At 50.4% G+C, this 20,592-nt stretch overlaps 1 pseudogene; it reads right to left on the reverse strand.

Annotated features, from left to right (window-relative positions):
• LOC149344687 (neprilysin-21-like) overlaps nt 1-19,044 on the reverse strand; it is a 66,220-nt pseudogene extending 47,176 nt beyond the window's left edge.
• Between the last annotated feature and the right edge of the window lie 1,548 nt (nt 19,045-20,592).

Here is a 20,592-nt window from a genome sequence, read left to right on the forward strand (position 1 = left end):
AAAAGCTTTGGGTTGGGTCACACTTGAAAAAGTAGGAAAATTTTGTGTTTAAAATTATCCCATACTATATTTCAGTGAAGAACTGGAATAGATAGAACCAAATACATAGGTATGTGTCTTTATTGATAGATCACGCACTTGAAGTTAAGATATAAAGATGCCGGACGCACCTTCTTAGAATGTCTTTTTGTTTCCAAAAATTAATTTCCTGAAGGAATAAGCTGCCCGAGGAAGTACTGTCCATATTAGCAAATGGTTCATTTTATTCCATGCTGTGACAGTTATGTATAATAATTCAGAGTTCTTTCTATCACAGTGTTACCTTTCTTTGTATCCACCTGCACGCGGTGGTATTTGTATGCTTTTTCCTTTCAACCCTCTCCCCCCACAAACACACTATAGCGCCGGTCTATGGCGCTGTGGGGATGATGCTAAGTAATTAAATGAGTAAACACTAATTACCTAGCTGTGTATTTTTATTTTATTTCTCTCCCGCGACAAGCACTAAAGTTGGGACGTCTCATAATACATAGCGAGAATAAATAAAACAAGATGAAGTTTAAACCAAACAAAAGGCAACACCGCATAGAAGGGACAACAAAGAGCCAAATACATGTAAAGGCACAACAAAAAGAAAGCTGTAATAGACACCGCTATGAAAGTGTTGTATACTAGCTCAAAGAACAGCCACAGCCCAAGTGAACATGCATACAGAACACGACCAACTGAAGGCAAAGCAGCTGGATAAAAGAAATCATCTCACTGACCCTTAGAACTGTTGAAAAACAGCTGGCCGCAAAAAAGTGATAAGGTCCCGAATTAGCTTAGATCTCAGAAGGGAACGGAAGAAATTAGTGAAGCGGAAGCCCATTAACGAGTTAGCTGTAAGAGGGAAAGGAAAGAAATTCATGATACCGCTGCAGAACATATATTCGGCTCTCACTGAGGAAGACGATCTTAATGTTGAAAGAATCAACGGCAATCTCACAGACATCATTATGGAGTTTGCAGTAGAAGTAGGTGGTAGGATGGTTCGACAGGATACCGGCAAGCTATCACAGTAGAGGAAGAAATTGGCAGTCGCTTAGGTGAGCTGGGCCAGGATATAGGTAGGGAAAGCAGTTTCGTCTACTGACATTTAGGCCCTGCCGCGGGTGGCTCAGTGATTACGACGCTCGACTGCTAACCCGAAAAACGCGGCTTCGATCCCGGCAGCAGCAGCCGAATTTCGATGAGGGCGAAATTCTAAAATCCCGTGTACTGTACGATGCCAGTGCACATTAAAGAATCCCAGGTCGTTGAAATTTCCGGAGCGCTTCACTACGGCGTCGCTCATTGTCTGGGTCACTTTGGGACGCTAAACCCCCATAAACCACAGTGACATTTCGGTAGCGACACGCCGCAGTTGTCGTTCAGGACCTTGGCGGCGTCTCTTTGAAAGACGTTCCTCTCGTACTTCGGACGTGTCGACCTCCCGCTTAGCCTTTCTCGCCACGTTTTCACGCTGTCGGCTGGCCTTGTACCATGCGACGACTTCCGGTTCGGAAGACTTAGTTTCACGCAGCCTGTATACTGCTGCCGTGACGAGCACGGCCGCTCTCCTTCTCCCATGGTGCGAGTAAAGTTTCGCTTACACCAACCAAAAGCGAATAGGTTCTTTTCTTCTTCTTTCCCTTGCACCAGGGGTGCCCCGTCGGAGACGGCTTTTGATATCTTGAAGGCTGAAGGTCTGGCTAGACAATACTTGCAAACAACAGAGAACTTGCAGGGGATATAAATCGAAGCTTTATATACAATAGTTTACATTTATGTACAAGTTGAGCAGTGAGTACAACAACAACGACATGGAACTGGCTAACATTTAGGGGAGGCTCCTACTCGGCATAGCCGAAGATGCGTTACATCTATCTCCGTAGCCCAGAACCCCTTTTCCGGGCTCCGGGACCCAGTTTTAAAGACACATGGGCCCAACCCACATTCATCAGCATCCAATCGGGTCAAACTCTTAACACGATTGGTTATTAGGCGTGTGGCCCGCCCTCCAACTTCCGTAGGGCACATAGCCCTCTCTCAAATGTACATATTGTAAAAAGGGCATCACTTTGACTGAAAACATAGTACATTCTGAGAATTCACACACATACGGATTGGCCCCCTGGGTTACGCGCCCCGCCCCACACTTCCACCGTACTAAACAAACTCTCTCCGCTATGGAAAGAAAAGCACAGTACTTACAAACAACATAGCAAAACACTCCACTATATCAGACCAACTCTCTCCCCTAATGAAGAAGAACCAAAACACACAAAACAACATAGCAAGACACTTCCACGGGTACGTCTGTCTCCCCAGTACCCGTGACCTTGACGCTTCCCGACACTAGGGCAATTCTCGGCCCCAACCCAGCTGCGACTGTCGCAAACAACACCCGGGAGCGCAGATCCACTTTCCGATAAGAGTCGGATCACAATGGACTGCCGAAGCCACCAGCCGTCCTCCGGGGTCCGGGCGGCGACATAAGTCAAGTGGCCGCCACTGTCCCCAATTAAGCAGGTGGCTGTGCTCGTTCTGTCCGGTGGTGTCTTCTGCGCGCTCCCGTTTCTTCAGACCGAGTTGTCGAGCCTCGGGGCTATACCGGACGCCAGCCAGCTGCACCGCCGCCCACAGCTCCCATTCATCCGGACGCGCCTGGCCCCGCTTCGTTCAGCAGTGTTCTCTTTTCAAAAGAAAAGCGGTCGAACCTCCGTATTAAGCGCTCGAATCTTAATTGGGTCTCAAGTGGTGTTTGTCAAGCCGCGGTGAGCGGTCGGCGTACGATGAAACGGCGGCGTTGACATTTTTATGGCTCTTGGCTCTTTGTGCACTGGCACAAAGCGGCCCCGGCGAGAAACACGCGTCCTTCCCTGAAAGGGGACAATGGGAGGCTTGGGTGAGCCGGCCGCTCCCTCTCTGGCTGCTTCCCGCTTGGCGCCCTCCTCGCAGTTCTTCCCGCCGGGGGCTCTCCGGGGTCTGCCGCGGCGACACAGGGGACAGAAAGATGGGCGCTCCTAATGAGACCGCGCTCATCCACGGACCTCCTTGGGGCCCGCTCAACGGCGAAGCTCACCTCCCTTAGCCGCAAAGAAAGGAGGGGGGAGGGGGGAATAAACACACATGGCGCATGCTAGCCCTCTACAGTGCGCTTCTGAGGAGCGAGCGCATCGCTTCCGGCTGATACCCCAGTTGCGCGGCGCGACTCTGCGCATGCACTCTGCGGTGCAGCGGCTGCGGCGCCATGGCTGCCTTGGTACTGGTTGCCATGGTAACGGCGCATGCGCAGTAGGGGCCTTCGGCAAGCACCGGGAAATGTGCTTCTGCTTGCCTAGTTTAGCTTTCGCTTTAAAATCTGAATAAGAAACGACAAAGCGTGGGAGCGCCTAACCCTACGGACAGAATACGACTGGCATAGCTGTCAAATATATTAAATAAGCGCAAGGTAGCCCACATAAAAATGTTTAACATGTAGAAAACCGAGCTTGCTCGAAAGAACGGAGATAGCCTAAAAGAAAACTCAAGAGAAAACGAAGAGACACAAAGTGAATAAGAAACTAGGCATAGGTAAAAAGCTAGACGTATGCGCTAAAAGGCAAAGAGGGCAATGGCATTAGCAATTTGGATAAAATAGTTAATGTAGCCGAATAGTTCTACACAAAGCTATAGAGTAAAGAATGTAATCAGAACGTTAAAAAAAGAGGCAGCTGGCACAGCAACGGGACACCCCGCCAGTAACGAAGGAAGAAGTAAAGAAAGCCTTCGGAGCAATGCAAAGTGTTGAAAAGGAGCTGTTGAGCATCTGGTAACTGCAGATCACTTGAAGGACGGAGGGGAGATTCTGCTAGAAAACTAGCCATCCTGTAGACGCAATTCTTTATGACCTCCAGCCTACCAGAAACTTGGAAGAACGCTATCATTATCTTAATTCGTACGAACGGAGGCGTCAAGGACCTGAAAAATCAGCGTACTGTCTGTTGCCTACAAGGTATTCACTAAGCTAACGACAAAAAGAATCAGAAAAACCGTACACTTCAATAAGTGAAATGATCGGGCAGGTGTTTTCGTAAATGATTTATTTTTTATTTAGTAGATTATTTAGTTATTTATTTATTACGGATACCTCATGGCACTCGGGTAAGGGCTTTACATGAGAGGTTTAATCGACTCGAACGATACTCGACAATGGACCATATCCACACTATCAATCAGGTGAAAGACAAATGAGCAGAATATAACCAACCCTTTTGTATAGTGTTCATTGATTACGAGAAAGCCGTTGAATAATTTGAAATCTCAGCAGTGATGCAGGCATTGCGAAATCAGGGTGAATGAGAGTCTTATGTGAAAAACTGGAATATATATATATATATATATATATATATATATATATATATATATATATATATATATATAACGACTGCACACCTAGTATATTACTACATAAAGTCAGCAGTAGAATTTTAATAAGGAAGGGTGTCAGGCAGGGAGACTTGATTCCACCATTGATATTCAGCGCCTGTTTACTGGAGCTCTTCCGAGGCCTGGATTGGGAACAGTTGGGCACAAGAGTTAATGGTTAATACCTAACTAATTTACGATTCGCAGATAACATTGCCTTGCTATGTCACTCAGTGGATGAACTGCAGAGCATGCTCATTGAGTTAGACAGGCAGAGCGGAACGGTAAGTCTCAAAATTAATGAGCAGAAGACCAATGTAATGTTCGTCAGTCTCGCAGGGGAAGAGCAGTTCACAATTTGCAGTCAGGTGCGAGAAGGTCAGGGAAGGTAAGGGTATTGGTAAGGGAATACGCGCGCTTAGGACAGGTAGTGGCTGCTCATCCAAGTCATGAGAGTGAAATAACTAGAAGAATGAGAATTAGGTGGAGCGGATATAGCAGGTTCTCTCAGATCATGAATGGCAGTATACCAATATCTCTCAAGAGAAAAGTATATATGAATTCTATCTTACCGGTACTCACCTACGGGGCAGAAACGTGGAGGCTAACGAAAAGGGTTTAGCTTCAGGTAAGGACAAGGCAGCGCAGATATGGAAAGAGAAATGATGCGTGTAAGGTTAAGAGACCGCAAGCGGACCGAGGGGGGGGAGGGAACAAACACTGATTAATGACATTCTAGTCCAAATCAAGAGAAAAATATAGGCTGTGGCCGGGCATGTGATGAGAAGCTGATACCCGCCGGTCCGCGAGGGTGACGGAGTGGATCCCAAGAGAAGGCGAGCGTAGCAGGGGGCTTCAGAAAGTTAGTCGGGAGGATAAGGTTATTTCTCCAGGGATAGGGTGGTTGCAGCTGGCAATGGACAGGGTTTGGTTGGGTTTGGTTTATGGGGTTTAACGTCCCAAAGCGACTATGGCTATGAGAGACGCCGTAGTGAAGGGCTCCGAAAATTTCGACCACCTGGGGTTCCTTAGCGTGCACTGACATCGCACAGTACACGTGCCTCTAGAATTTCGCCTCCATAGAAATTCAGCCGCCGCAGCCGGGATGGAACCCGCTTGTTTCGGGCCAGCAGCCGAGCGCCGTAACCACTAAGCGACCGCGGCGGCTGGACAGGGTTTATTGGCGAGACATGGTAGTGGCCTTTGCAATGCAGTGGCTTAGTCATGCTGCTGCGGATGATGATGACGAGGTGGCGAAATTGAGGTTGGCTCGTATCGATAGAATACCAGCTCCTGATCACGAAAACAATACTCTTCCAGAAGAGGGGATATACAGGCTGATTGGTACATGTTTTACGAATTGGAAAAACAGCGCAATCAAAGACGAGACACAAGAGAAGGACACAGCGCTGGTGTTTCGTCCTTCTCTTGTGTCTCGTCTTTGATTGCGCTGTTTTTCCAATTCGTAAAACAATACTCTTACCGAAAGGAAAGCTTTAGTGAGATAGGAAAAAGCAAGAACCGAAATACAGGTATCCTCACCACATGCCAATCTGGCAAGTACAAGCGCGATGAAGAAACGGACAAGAGATCCACAAATCTCAGAAGTTAAGAAAAGAAGTTTGCGCGTTTGAATATTTATTATTTATTTCTTATTTATATTGAACATACTGCAGGCTGAGTGGCCAAGCAGGAGTGGCATATGTTTACATAAAAAAAAGCATGACAGCACAAGTTACAAAACACATCAACACATTGCGTAGTCCAGTTGAAACGCTGCACATAAAATGTAAGCACAAAAAAAACTGACACAGTCAAAACCGACACCAAGGAACTGTCAGGAGGCAACCTTTCATAGCTATTAAATACTTAATTCCAGCATATCTAAAGATTGGAGGGAAGAAGCAGGCAAACTATTTCAATATGCAATTGTATTAGGGAAAAAGGAGAATTTGTATAGGTTATTCCTTGCAAAGTGAGGCGTTAAAGAGAGGGCATGAGAGTGGCGTGTCTGCCTAGTGGTAAGAGGTGGTTTTGCAACCGACAGTGAACTTTTATCCCACAAGAAACACAGAAAAAAGACAACCTGAATGTTGGAAGCAAGGAAAACCGATACTTGGCGGCGCCATAGGCGGCTCGGTGAGTGGAGTGTGTGTGACCGCTTTGTTTCTTTCGTGACGCGCCTCGATTCACAAGCGCTGAACAGCAGAGGAACTCCAAGTGTCACTCTACGAGCTAGTTTACTTCTGAATGAGCCTGTTAAGGCTGGTCACATGATCACCACGGTCGTTAAGACAACTACGATGGCAGGATGGTTGGTGATCGTACAAGGCAGTTAGCAGTAAAAAGAACACCTTGTGTCTTCGTACGCTTGCCCGGCGAACCGTCTCCTCCAACTAGTTTGTTCAATAGCTCCGGCAGCGGGGCGGAGCTGTTCTGTGCGTGTTCCTGTCCAATTTAGCCTGAAATTACATGGAAGTCGGCGCCAGAGCCAAATCCAGTGGACTTTTTACCTCCGGGACACCCAGGGCACACGGTTTTGTATACAGTGTTTTAACGTTAAGCGCGGAACCTGTTCAAGCGTCCTGCGTCGGCTTCACTTTGAAGGAGCACCCGTCCGTTTTTTGCGGCTAAAAGTCTGCCCTTTGCGAGCCTTGGAATCCTCCCCGATGCCGACCGCTGCACTGTGCAACGGTGCCGTTCAGACACAGTCCACTGGCCTACAAACCTGGCACAGCCTCCGATGCGCTCGACAAGCTGACCTTGGCCTCGCGACTACCCGCACTGGGGTCCCGGTATTTAATACGCGGCGACTGCTCCTGGCGGAAGGGGAAAACGACCCACCGGCGCCTAACCAAACTGTGCTCCCCGGACAAAGCTGATGCCTCGGCTACAATTTGTTGACTTGTACCGTAATTTACCCTGCGCCGGAGCAGCGCGCGCTACATCGTGCCTCCGCGGGCGCCGCGCTCCTAGCCAATGTACGCGGACATACTGCGTCGTCGGTCTTCCTTTCATCAACAGTTCTGCGCCGTACGCAGATGTAGGCTGGTGCACAGCAAAAGGTCGGGTAGTGCGCTGTCGTAGGTGGTCCTAACGGCCGTTCCGAATCTCAGCAGGGCAGTAGTAGCAGTGTCGGTGGAGTGGTGTACCATCAAGTGCCGAGAGATGAGCCACGGCTGACCACTCGGTTGCCCGCTATCGCTATTGCGAGAGGCTGCAGTTCTGTGAGTATTCTGTTTCTGTGCGCTAAAGTAAAATAAGGAGCGCCGAAGCCCCAGCACTGTGATGACTTGGTCTATCGGCTAGTTTTCCTGTAGCTGCTATGCACACTCAGGGAAAGGTGCTAAAGTGAGGCTAAGGTGGCGTTTATTTCTTTTAAATATCTGTTGTGCACGTCTGCTTATGTTATGAAAGCGCTGTCCAAACTCCTCACTGTGATCAAGTGCTACTCGTCGAAAATATTTCTTCCGAGCTGCTTTAGGGACGCCCGCTAATCAAGCTGCATTTACATATAAAGGCATGAGGTCTCGGTGAGTCTGCATATGGATACATACAGAATATTAACCATCCTGTCAGAGCAGTGCTAATGCGAATGGCGAGTGGGAGCCGGCAGTAACAAGCGCCCACTTCCATGTGGCACGTAAAGAACGGAAAAGCCAAGAATTGTGCCACGTTCGTCACTCCACGAAGACATCGCGAACATTTGGCAAGCCACTGTGATTTGCATATTATTTGCTGTGCGTGATAAGCGTCGAAAACTTTAACAGTTTTCGAAAGCAATAAAGAAGGAGAGTGACCATCCCCGCCTTGTCTTCAACAAGCTGTTTATAAACGATATTGTTTACGTCTGGGACACGGACGCCAACTACGCACTGCGTCTAGAAACCTCAGGAAATGATGCGCTACAAGTAGAACCTCGGACCCCGGGAAGTCCCGATGACTGACCCTATCACCTACCTGCCTTACCACATTCCAGTAACTCTTCCTTGCCGCCACCTGAGAAGCATAGTCGTGATAATGTTTTATGTTTGCTTTCTACAAATATCAGAAGTATCCTCTCGAAAGCCGTGCCTATTTCCTCGCTCATCGACCCATGTTCTGCATCATTAATCGCGCTCATGAAACGTGGCTTACGGACAACGTTCCTGACGACAAATTTTTTTTTTTACTCAAGCAACCTTCAATATAATTCGCAGCGACAGGGCGAATAGGAGAGGCGGCGGTGTTCTGTTGGCAATAAAAAAAAGAATTATCCTGTGTACCCATTATGTTACTACGTTTCTTGAATGTGCATGGGCTTTGTTAAAATGCAGTACTGCAGACATACTTATTGGTGTTTTTTATCGGCCGCCCGATTCGCGCAGCGTTTTCGCTGAAGAATTTTCTCGCATTCTGTGTGAACTGTGCAACCGGTTTCCGAATTGTGCTTTATTAATAATTGGTGACTTTAATTACTCCCATATTGATTGGACAACACTATCTGTCGCGGCGAGTGAAAGAGAATCTAACGCATTTCTTCAGTCATGTTTAGATTTTTCATTATCTCAACTCATCATACAACCCACACGGCGCACTGTCACATGCTTCAGCATACTTGATATCATCCTTACTAATATTCCCGACATCTGCACCAACATCAGCTATCTTGATGGGCTCGCAGATCATGACATCAGTACTGGAAACATTGTTTGTTCGGACAGAGGTAGGAAGGCGAGTGTTGTAGCGGCGGGTTCCGTCCAAGTACACGAACTGCTAGCAACCAAACAATCCCGCTTTATTGCCACATACAGTCATATATAACATATAGTGACACTGGTGCCTCTGGCGGCAGGTGATCCCCAAACCGGAACCGAAACCACATATACAACATATTCTCTTCCTTATAAAAAAAACAGCTACATGGGTTAGTGGTTTAGTAGTGGTAGTACGTTAGTGCTCTTTTATAGAACTATATTTACAGCAACAACAATATGCTTGTCTTATGCACTTAATACAAAAATATAAAAGAAAAAGAGAAAAACAAGATACAACTCCATTTATGTCCATATTTCACAGCGTCAGCAAACTCAACACTCGTGCAGATTGTGACAGGTTCATGTTCACTGCAAAACGTGTCTTTCTGTACTTAGTGTCCATAGCGGTCAGGAGGTCGTCTATTCTTTGAGGCTGTACCCTACGCTGAGGTCCCGATGCTTCTAAGAAACCACTGGCGGCAGGCGAAGTCTCTTAAGGCTCACAGCCGGTCACTGGTGGCATAGGCGGCTGCTTCGCAGCAGCCACAGCTGAAGTTCCGGTTGGCGCTTCTGAAACGGGTCTCTCCAAGGTAGGCGGTCAGCTGCTTTCCCGAGCAGTGTCATTTGTATCACTCCTTTCCCCCCACCCACAGAGAGATGCAGAAGCTCGTGGCATCCTTGACAACTTTGAAGCGTTCTATGTTTTTCCATCATCAATTTGGAAAGACGATTGCCCCTGATTTCTTATCACTTTTCTTGGGCGGCTAAAAGCCAGGTCACCATTAAAAGCAGTTGTCTGTCTGCGTACTCGTACAAGGTCGCCAACATCCACTTTGGTTTCCCTAGCGGCCCTGCGAGCGTCTGTGTATAGTTTACTGGATTGCTGCTTTTGCTTCACCCGCTCGCGTAGGCGGCGGAGCTCTGAACTAGGGTCGGTTGCAAATATTGCTGACGGATACCCAACGACATCGAGCCGAGTCCTTGGCAGACGTCCATGCAGGAGAAGTGCTGGGGCAACTGCAGTTGTGGCATGCGGCGTACAACAGTAAATGCCCAAGTATTCTGTTACCGTTTGGCGTAAGGGACGCTGCTCGAGTGTAGCCACTTGAACAAAGCTTTTAAAACTCTGTTGAACCGTTCTACCAGTCCGTTTGCTTGCGGGAAGTATACGGACGAATGCCGCAAGCGGATGCCGCGATCCTGCAGAAAAGCTTGGAACTCTCGAGATGAAAACTGTGGCCTGTTATCGCAAACAATTTCCTCTGGGTAGCCTTCACGTGCGAACACTGACACCAAGAAGCCTGTTACTGTGCGTGTTTTGGCTTGGTTGCAAAAGTATACTTCGGGCCACTTATAAAAGTAGTCGACCAGCGTGATCGCATATCGACAATCGTGTGGTGCTCTCTCAAATGGGCCAACAATGTCCATGCCCAGCTTTAGCCACGGTTCCTTTGGTAAGGGGACCGGGTTCAATGGTGCAGCCATAACCTTGGTGCTCTTGTCCGCTGCCTGGCATATACTACACGTTTGAATAGCTAGCTCGATTTGCCTGTCCATGGCTGGCCACCAAAATTTTTCTCGCAGACGTGCTTTCGTTCGTACAATTCCAGAGTGAGCCTCATGAGCGGCGGTAATTATCCGCGCTGTAAGTGATGCGGGAACCACAAGGCGTTCGCCACGCAGAATCAAATTGTCCACCACTGAAAGTTCATCGCGAAGTTTGAAGAAAGGTTGAAGCTCACCCGGCACAGATTTTTGCGCAGGCCAGGACGATTCAATGTAGGCCTTGATTCGTTGCAGTGTGCTGTCTTCCGACTGGGCCTGTTCAAACTCTTCCCTGGTAATGCAAGAAGATATAAGGGCAACTGATACAGTTTCATCTGGTAAAGTCTCTTCTTCCTGAGGAGGTGACGCAGGGAGACGAGAGAGCGCATCTGCTACTCGATTTTGCGAACCCTTCCAGTACTTTACTGTATAGTTGTACTGCAGTAGACGCTCCGCCCATCATGCTATCGGTAAAGGACACCTTCCTGGCCCTTGAGTAGACAGCAATGCGACTAAGGCTTGATGGTCAGTAAGCAACGTGAAATGGCGTCCCCACAGGTAAACATGACACTTCTCGCACGCCCAAACACACGCAAGCGCTTCGCGTTCTCCTACCGAATATCTCCTCTCTGCAGATGAAAGCGCTCGAGAAGCAAATGCGACAGTGTGCAGTTTCTCTCCCTCCACCTGCTGGAGAACCGCTCCAAGCCCACAGTCTGAAGCGTCAGTGGAAACAACAACTGGATGAGATGCATCGAACATCCGCAGGACTATGTTGGACGCAAGTGCCTCTTTGATCTTTCGAAAACTGGAGTCTGCCTCGCCAGACCAAACAAATGGTTGCTCCTTTCGAAGCAGAACGCGCATCAGTTCAACCATATCGGCAAAGTTGGAAACGAACCTAGAGTAGTATTCGACCAGTCCCAGGAACGACCGAAGGCTGGCTGCATTGGTGGGTGCCGGTGTATCCTTGATGGAAGCAACCTTTTCCTCCAGCGGAACAATACCACTTGCTGTGATCCTGTGACCCAAAAATGGAAGTTCCTGCGTATCGAAAGTACATTTGCTGTTCAGTTTGAGTCCTGCCTCTTTAATGCGTTTAAGTACTGCTGCAAGGTTATCTATGTGCTCCTGCCGGCCCCGCCCGAAGACTATAATGTCATCTATATAGAAGAGCACGCCCTTACATCCTTGCAGGACTTTGGACATCATACTCTGAAATGCAGAAGGCGCGGAAGTCAGTCTGAAGCACACTCGTTTAAAACGAAAGAGGCCTTCGTGAGTTATAAATGCGGTCAAATCGCGGCTCGCAAGGTGAAGCATGACCTGGTGGTAAGCTGATGCGAGGTCTAGCTTAGAAAAATTTGTAGCCCCCACTAAACTATGCAATAGCTCTTCTGTATGAGGAAGGGGAAAGCTGTCTATTACGACAGCTTTGTTTGCTTGTCGAAGGTCTGCACAGAGGCGAATACCTCCCTCTTTCTTCTTAACGACCACAATGGGTGACACCCATTCAGATGCCTCTGTGAGGATCTGTGAGATTGCAGGTCTTATTTTATACAAACACAAAAGTACAAACAATAAACGAGGCGGCTTTTATAGGAAAGGAAACCAATTTCAGTATGAGAGTGAAAAAAGGAAAGGAACAAGAGAGCAACGCAATAACACACGGGAAAAACACACGGGGGAACAGAACAAAGTGCTTACGAAAAATACAGGAAAAAGAAAGTCGAAAAGGAAAGTCACACTACTTGTCTGTCATTCGAGCAACGAGCGGGGAGGACTGGCTGGGTGTCGGGCAGTTAGGGAGTCTCTGGGCGTTCCAATGCCGATGCAACGCTACCGCAGCGTCAGCGTCTGTGGGCTCCCAGCAAGGTTCCCAGGTCTGGTATCCGGAAAAGCCACGTAGGCACCAGAGGCGGCCTGTGTGGAGCAGCTGACGGATGGACGGAGAAGAGTGGCGCCTGGGCCTGGTGGTTGAGGTCTCGACGATGGATGTCCCGGTCTGGTGGCCCGGACGTCTGCGGCTGAGGCCCAAGCCCGGAACTCGGGGAGCCAGCAGAATTCGTCCACGTCCTTCGTCCACCGCGCTCTTCTCTTCTCTGCCCCGTAATCCTCTTCGACCTTTCCCGGCGTACCCCTCCGCACGCGCTCCTCGTGCTTTGTCTTCTTCTCCTCACGAACGCCGCTGGGTGGCGCTATCTCCTTACAGCTTCCACCGTCTCTATCACGTCCAGATTTTCCAACCGATGGAGCTCTTCCGAGACGAATGGTCGTAGCGAGAGCGGAAGGCGCCGAAGTTTGGATTCCACTGGCTGCACCGTGGATCGCGTTTTCACGTGATGCACAAAACCTTTCGCGAGGTCAAGGCCTGGATCGAAAAGAGATCCAAAGTCGCCAACTAATTCCATTGGGAGGTTAATATCCTGCACGGCTTTCGTCGGGGTCAGGGCGCTGTTCCCTTCGAGAATTAGAAGTTAGCGTCCTTTCAAGGCATTGAAGAGATGACCCATCAATCTGTAGACCGAGGGCCTTGATGGCATCGATACCCAAGAGTGAGGTGTCTTGTTCTACGACGTAGAAAAGAAGGCTTGTTGTGCTAGCTTTGTACGTAACGTCAGCGAAGAAACAGCCACGAACCGGAATTGGCTGTTTTGAATAGTCCAGTAACCGAACAGTCGGGGCCAAAAGTACTTGGCCTTCAAAATACTGCTTAAAAAGATCGTGTGCAACGATGGAAACTGACGACCCAGAATCTACAAGGAAAGTTATGTCCGCACGGCCAATCGAAACTGTGACGTGAACAGCGGAGCGAGCGGCCGACGTCACAGCCAGAATGCTCAAAACTTCCTCGCTAGGAGAATCTTGGCTGTCTACCTCACGCACCGGAGCGGAGCCTCGTTTCTGGCAAACAGAGCGGAAGTGACCCATGACACCGCAATGGTGACAACGCTTGCTTTTGGCTCGACAGCGAACTGATACTGCATTGTGCTGGGATGAACCGCCGCGGTAACAATGAGACTGGCGGTTGTGCGACCGCTTCGAGCTCTCGTCGGATTCTGGTGTACGCGTAGGCGTATTTTCACGAGTATTTATGCGTCCAACTTCTACAGAAGGAAATTCTTGCAGATCATTGTACGCCTGCTCAAACTGCCTTGCCAGTAGCACTGATCTATCGAACGAGAGAGACGATCCTTCAAGCAGAAGACGCTCGCGCAAGCTCCGAGACGAAATACCGGCAACGAACTGGTCACGCAGCGAATCTTCTTCGACAGGCAAAGAGCATGTAGCAGAAAGCTCCCGCAATGCAGTGATGTACTAATTGGAACAACAGCGCTATCAAAGACGAGACACAAGAGAAGGACAAAACACCAGCGCTGGTGTTTTGTCCTTATCTTGTGTCTCGTCTTTGATAGCGCTGTTTTTCCAATTCGTAAAACATGTACCAACCAGCCCGTATTTGCCCTCTTATGTACTCATTCACTGATTCACCAGCTTGCTGAACTCGCCTGCTGAAACGATGCCGTTCGGCAACAACATTGCTTGTTGCCGAAAAATGAGCGTGCAGAGCGGCGACTGCGATATCGTACGACGATACTTCAGGCCTTGTGTCGCCTGCGCCCTTCCTATCTTCCGACGCTTTCTCAGTAGCAGTTTGCTCACCGAGCTTGGCGTTGTCCAACGATGGAAGTGGTAATGTGTAAAATATGCGCTGACCTTCTACGCCGAGGCTGTGAAGAAGTAGTGCTTTGCGACGATCCGGCGTGCAGTCAGAGGCCCCCAAAGCAAGCAGGTAGTTCTCGAAGATGCGGAACAATTGCGGCCACGCAACAGCAGGTCGACCAGGCACAGACAGGAACGGGGGCGGTGGCGCGAGTCCTGAAATGCTCATGGCGCCGGAAAGCAAGCGGCGAAAGTCACGCCCCCCGAAATGATCCCGTCCTCTTCGCCAATGTTGTAGCGGCGGGTGTGGAAAGAGAAGTTTATTTTGTTCTGTGCTAGCATAAAAAATACAACACAAAACAGCTGAACTCAATGCTCTGATCAGTCAAGCACATGCGCAGTGACGCAGCACTGAGCACGTCAGTAAGGCAGTAAGAAAGCCGACACTCGACCGCCGCGCAGGACGATGAAGTATGTCGACCATTTGCGCAAAAACTCAGCCTCGCTCATTGACAGTGCGTCCACGCATGCTTGCTCAAAGAGGCGCGTGCGGAGGCGCTGCAACATTGGAAACATGGTTCTTTGCGGTCGCCCAGTTAAGGAAGCCGCTCCACGCTGCCGCCACAAAACGAACATGCCGACACACAAGAGCATATTTTTAAACACTTCGGGTGAACTGATTAAAATTCTTGATGTCCCTGTTTTTCCGTCAACTCTTTGAATTCTCGTGTTTTCTTGTTGTGATGTGCCTTGTAAATATTTACTTTAATTATGTCATTGCAAAAGTATGCACCTTCCTCCTACTTTTACCTTGTATAATTATTTGTTGTTTTTTGTAATGAGAGTGTATGAAGCTTCTTTTGCCGCTTGTTCTGAGCATTGTGTCGGGTGCTTGGGCCCCGTCAGGCAGAGTGCATCTGCCTTTTGCCCCTGTATCCGAGACCTTGTTGTCTAAATAAAGATCTATCTATCTATCTATAACTAGTGCGCGCTTCAAGGCGGGTTAAAAACATGCGTGACACTAGTATCCAAAAGGTGCGCGCAACTACACACTCAAACATTGCGTGCCGCAATGTTCCTAAGAGACCGCATTGCGGGCATCGGGCGGAGGGCGCCACGCCCCACGCCGCAAGGCGGTCTCCTGTGGGCAGGACCCGCCAGCCTCGCAACCACCCGAAGTCCCTGATATCTGCAGCAAGTGCAGGTGAGGTCAGTTGGCGCCAGCGCGCCAGTCTCGTTTTGTGGAGTTGTTCGCGGGTGAGCTCTGCTACCGTTAGTGCCTCACACACCCTGGAGGGCGGGGTTTCATCAACATCCAGATCAGGCACGCTGGCAGACAACGACGCCAGTGTGCGACGAACATTAACGAAGAATGCCGGCGGCTGCTCGGCTGTAGGGCCAAGCACGTGTTGTGTAAAAAACACATGACGCGCTGTACCCAGAAAGTATGCGATGAGTGTTCTCCCGGGATAGTCTGGGTTGCGCACAAGATCGCGTACTCCTCGCAAGGCGAGTACATTACACATGGTGCGGATGCAAGGTATACTAAACCCACCCATGTACGATGGAAGGCGCATGACTATTCGTGACACAAGTTCGGTTTTGTCCGCCCAAACGAAAGAGCCAAAGGCCGAGGTTAGCCTGCGAGCACACGTGCGCGGTGGGTTTGCGACGCGGGCGACAAAAAAACATGCGGCTAGGATTGTGGACTTAACTACATAGCTGCGCTCTGCCATTGAAAGGCAGAAAGTTGACGCCACCGAGAGGCATTTCTCAGCATTCGTGCGGAGGTTAGTCCAGGTTTCGCGGGCTACTTCTCAGCTGGCGAGGAATACTACTCCCAGGACTTTCACTCCCTGCACCCACTCCACCTCGCCCGCAAGGTTCGGTGTGAAGGTGCCAAACCTTAGCGCCTTGCTTTTTCCCCTGTTCGATAGGTCCCCCGATATCTCGCTGTACTCGAGAAACAGCCGCGAAAAAGCGGCGTAGCTATCCTTGTCCTTGAGAAAAAGCGACACGTCATCGGCGTAGGCCGAAACGTTGATTTGGCCCTGGCCAGGCAGAGGGAAGCCGCGTATGGGTGGGCTGTCGTTAATGCGCCGGATGAGTGGATCCAGGCATAACACAAAGAATGTTGGGGAGACCGGGCATCCTTGCCTTATGCCCCGGGTGACTGAGAAGGAGCGCTGTGGTGGCCGTTTACGGATAGACGAGCATTCAGGTCCGCGAAAAGTAAGCGCAGCCTGCTGACAATTTGCGGCGGGAATCTGAAGGCTTCGAGGACTCCGAACAGATACGAGTGTTCCACCCGATCGAATGCTTTCGCCTGATCAAGCGAAACAAAACACCCGCTGAAGCCCGTCCTGCTGGCAAATGTGAACAGGTCTCTTGTGAGTGCCAATGCACCAAACACAGAGATCCCGGCCGCGGCAGCTGGAATTTCTTTGGAGGAGAAATTCTAGAGGCCCGTGTACTGTGCGATGTCAGTGCACGTTAAAGAACCCCAGGTGGTCGAAATTTCCGGAGCCCTCCACTACGGCGTCTCTCATAGCCTTAGTCGCTTTGGGACGTTAAACCCCATAAACCAAACCAAACTAAACACAGAGCGCTCAGGCACGCTGCTGGTTTGAGCCCGGTGGATTAGGTGAGGCAGGATCGTCCGCATTCTTGTGTTCAGTAAAGATGCGACTATTTTGTAGTCTGCGTTTAAAAGCCTTATGGGCCGCCATTTTTGCGGCTCGGAGGGGTCACCGCCCGCATTCGGATTTAGTATGATGCGACATTCGCGGAAAGAGTTTGGACGTAAACCCATCCGCAAGGAAGCCGTTGACCATCTTCAGCAGCGCTTCTTGGATCTGGTAAAAAACGTTCTATAAAAACATGTTGGAATGCCGTCTGGACCGGGGGCAGAGGCTGCATTCATACTCTGCAGGATGGCGTGCAGCTCTTGGCTTGTGAATGGTGCGCAAAGGTTTTCATGCAGCTCTTCAGCTACTCGTGACAAGTTTCCAAAAAAACATTTGTAGAAGCCCGTCATAAAGATCTTGAAGATGTAGCCAACTTTCCGTAGAGAACAGGTTCGAGAAGTGACTTGCGAAGATCGTGCAGATATCAGACGTGGTTTTGCTTTGGGTGCCGTCTGGGAGTGTCACGAAAGGCACAGTAGCGGGAGCGAACTCCTCTGCCGTGCCTGCGCGTACGTGTCGTAGCACAGCCGGGCCTGATATAGGCCGCCCGAGCTGGTGTGCGCGACTAGCTGCCCGTGATGACTGGCAGAGCAACACGTGGTAACGTGCTTTAAGTAGGCTCAGGTAATCGCTCGTGGCGAAGGTTAATACGGATGCGCTTGAGGGTGTCATTCAGTGCATGAGTTACCCGGCGTTTGCGGTCTTCAACGGCCGCCACCAGAGTTACCTGCCAACGAGTCTTGAGTGTGTCCCATAAATCAGTCGCAACGAAGCTCTTGCACGATGCGGCCAACGCTGTACGCAGCGACGCTACGCTTTCCGGGTCTGCCGTAGACTCGTGTCCATGCGCCACGTAACAGTACGTGAGGTGTCCTCACCAAAGTCGAGCCTGACTGACAAGGGCTGGTGATCGGAAATCACCGGCGTGCCTGCAGGGAACGCGAGAACCTCGCAGCTGACGACAAAAGAAGCGAGCTGAGGTGGAAAATAGAATTTGTCTATCCGACTGGCTGACTGTGCTCTCTCCCACGTCGCTCCAAAGGCATCCCGGTGAAGGTGTACCCACGCGTCAGACAAGCGGAACTGAGTCACGAGATCGCGGAGGCACCGAAATAACGGCGACCGTGACCCTGTCCGCGGACGTCACGTTCGATGTTAAGAACACAATTGAAGTCACCGACTAGAAAAGTGGGGTAGGGATCAAGGAGGAATGAGTCGAGGCGCTCAACAAAATCGGAACTACTAGACTGCAGTGCTGGCGCGTATACAACCAACGCACGTACCCGCCGCTGGTTTAGTGTTGCATTTCTGTAAAAACAGGATGTCGACGCCCCTAGCCCTGGCAAAGTGCATCACCTCTCTCTGCCTGTCTATGGATTGAAATCCCCGAACATTCAGGGAGAGGAGATGCACAACCGCCATGACTGCCAAGAGCACCGACGGCATAACATACAACCTAAAGAGCGCTGCCATGGGCGGCGCTTGACGCGCGCGGCGCTTGACGCGCGCGGCACTTTTTTACTACAACGTTCCTTAACTGTCCCTTCGGATTCCGATGATTGAGGGTGGGCACGTTTGTAGTCTGGTCGGGAAAAGTCCATTGTTTCGTGGTCGTCGGCGCCTGTGGCCTCGCTCACCGGTTGCTCCGTGGTCATGGCGACGCTCGCAGCTGAAGCCGATCCCGACGCCAGGGACGCCGACGGGAGGGTGTGTCTGGCTGGTGATGGGAAACGCCCGTCGTCCGCACCGTGAGGAGTCGTCGGCCCTGACGCCTGCCCGCACGTTAAGTCGCCTGTCAGTCGAAGCGGCGTGACTTTGTCCGCCACCTCCTCGAGGTCGTCCGACGTTACGCTGGACTCGTCGCCGCTGCTGTTCTCGGTGTTGTAGAAATCTTTGCCGGGTGGCGGCGGCAAGGGTTCCGCGAAGCGTGCACTGAACGGCTGCACCTCGTTTGAAGGCGTCCCCTCGTGCTGCTCCTTCATGGGCACCTCCGTTGGGGGTGCGGGCTCGGGCTCCCTCGGGCGGCTGGTCGTAGGTTCCTCGTCGGCAACCGGCGTCCGGACGGCTAGTGTGCTCCGTGCTTCTGCGGCCACGTTGTCCTTTCTCGGGTCTTTCCTCGAAGCGGCGGCCGCCGCATACGACCGTGGCCGCAGGCAGTCCGCTGTGGCGTGGCTTCCACCGCAGCGCCTGCACGCCGCTCCGCATCCGGCCGTGTCGTGGTCGAACACCGCACAGCGAGCGCACCGCGGCGTTCGACACGCCGCGCCGATGTGGCCGTCCTGCCGGCAGCGGGAACACACCTTCCGGACGCCTCGGTAGTCAAACATGACGCGGTAGTCAAACATGACGCGGTAGTCAAACATGACGCGGTAGTCAAACATGACGCGGTAGTCAAACATGACGCGGTAGTCAAACATGACGCGGTAGTCAAACATGACGCGGTACTCAAACATGACGCGGTAGTCAAACATGACGCGGTAGTCAAACATGACGCGGTAGTCAAACATGACGCGGTGGCCCTGGACGGTCAGGAAGTTCGGTACCGCCTGCTTCATTTCGATCCGGACCACGCGCGTCCCGTTGCCGACGTGACGACGGCCCTTGAGGACGGGATGGGTGATGTCCAGCACCTTGCCGTAGGAGCTGCGGGTGCCGCCCAAGTACACGAACTGCTAGCAACCAAACAATCCCGCTTTATTGCCACATACCGTCATATATATACACATAGTGACACTGGTGCCTCTGGCGGCAGGTGACCCCCAAACCGGAACCGAAACCACATATACAACGGCGACTAATAATAAAATTAAATTCTATAGCAAAGCTAACTTTGATGGAATGAATGCTGAACTATCTCTCTTTGCTGACGTGTTTCTTCCTAGCTTCTCGTCCCACGAGAAGCTAGGAAGAAACACGTCAGGAAGAAAGCGGAAGAAACACGTTCTCGTCCCGTATGGGACGAGAACGAATGGGACGACTTGAACAAAATTGGATTGCATTAAAAAATGTGTTCTCCGCCCTTGCTGATAAGTATATGCCCACCATAACAAATAGGAATAGCAGTTCTGCACCATAGTTCGACAAGCAACTTCGACGCTTAAACAAAAAAAAGCGATTATAGAGGCAAGCCATCAAGAGCAATCACCCATCATCGTGGCTTAAATACAAACAGCCGCCGCGGTGGCTCAGTGGCTATGGTGCTCGGCTGCTGACCCGAAAGACGCGGGTTCGATCCCGGCCGCGGCGGCTGGAATTTCTTTGGAGGAGAAATTCTAGAGGCCCGTGTACTGTGCGATGTCAGTGCACGTTAAAGAACCCCAGGTGGTCGAAATTTCCGGAGCCCTTCACTACGGCGTCTCTCATAGCCTCAGTCGCTTTGGGACGTTAAACCCCATAAACTAACTAACTAAAAATACAAACAGTGCGACAAAGAATATCAGGCTTTACTTAAATCTTCTCGTCGACACTTTTTTAACCATGACCTAACATCTATGCTGACTAACAACCCTCGAAAATTTTGGCAAGTAATA

Source organism: Amblyomma mixtum, chromosome 5 (assembly GCF_055824585.1).
Source record: "Amblyomma mixtum isolate Tamu chromosome 5, ASM5582458v1, whole genome shotgun sequence".
Lineage (NCBI taxonomy): Eukaryota > Metazoa > Arthropoda > Arachnida > Ixodida > Ixodidae > Amblyomma > Amblyomma mixtum.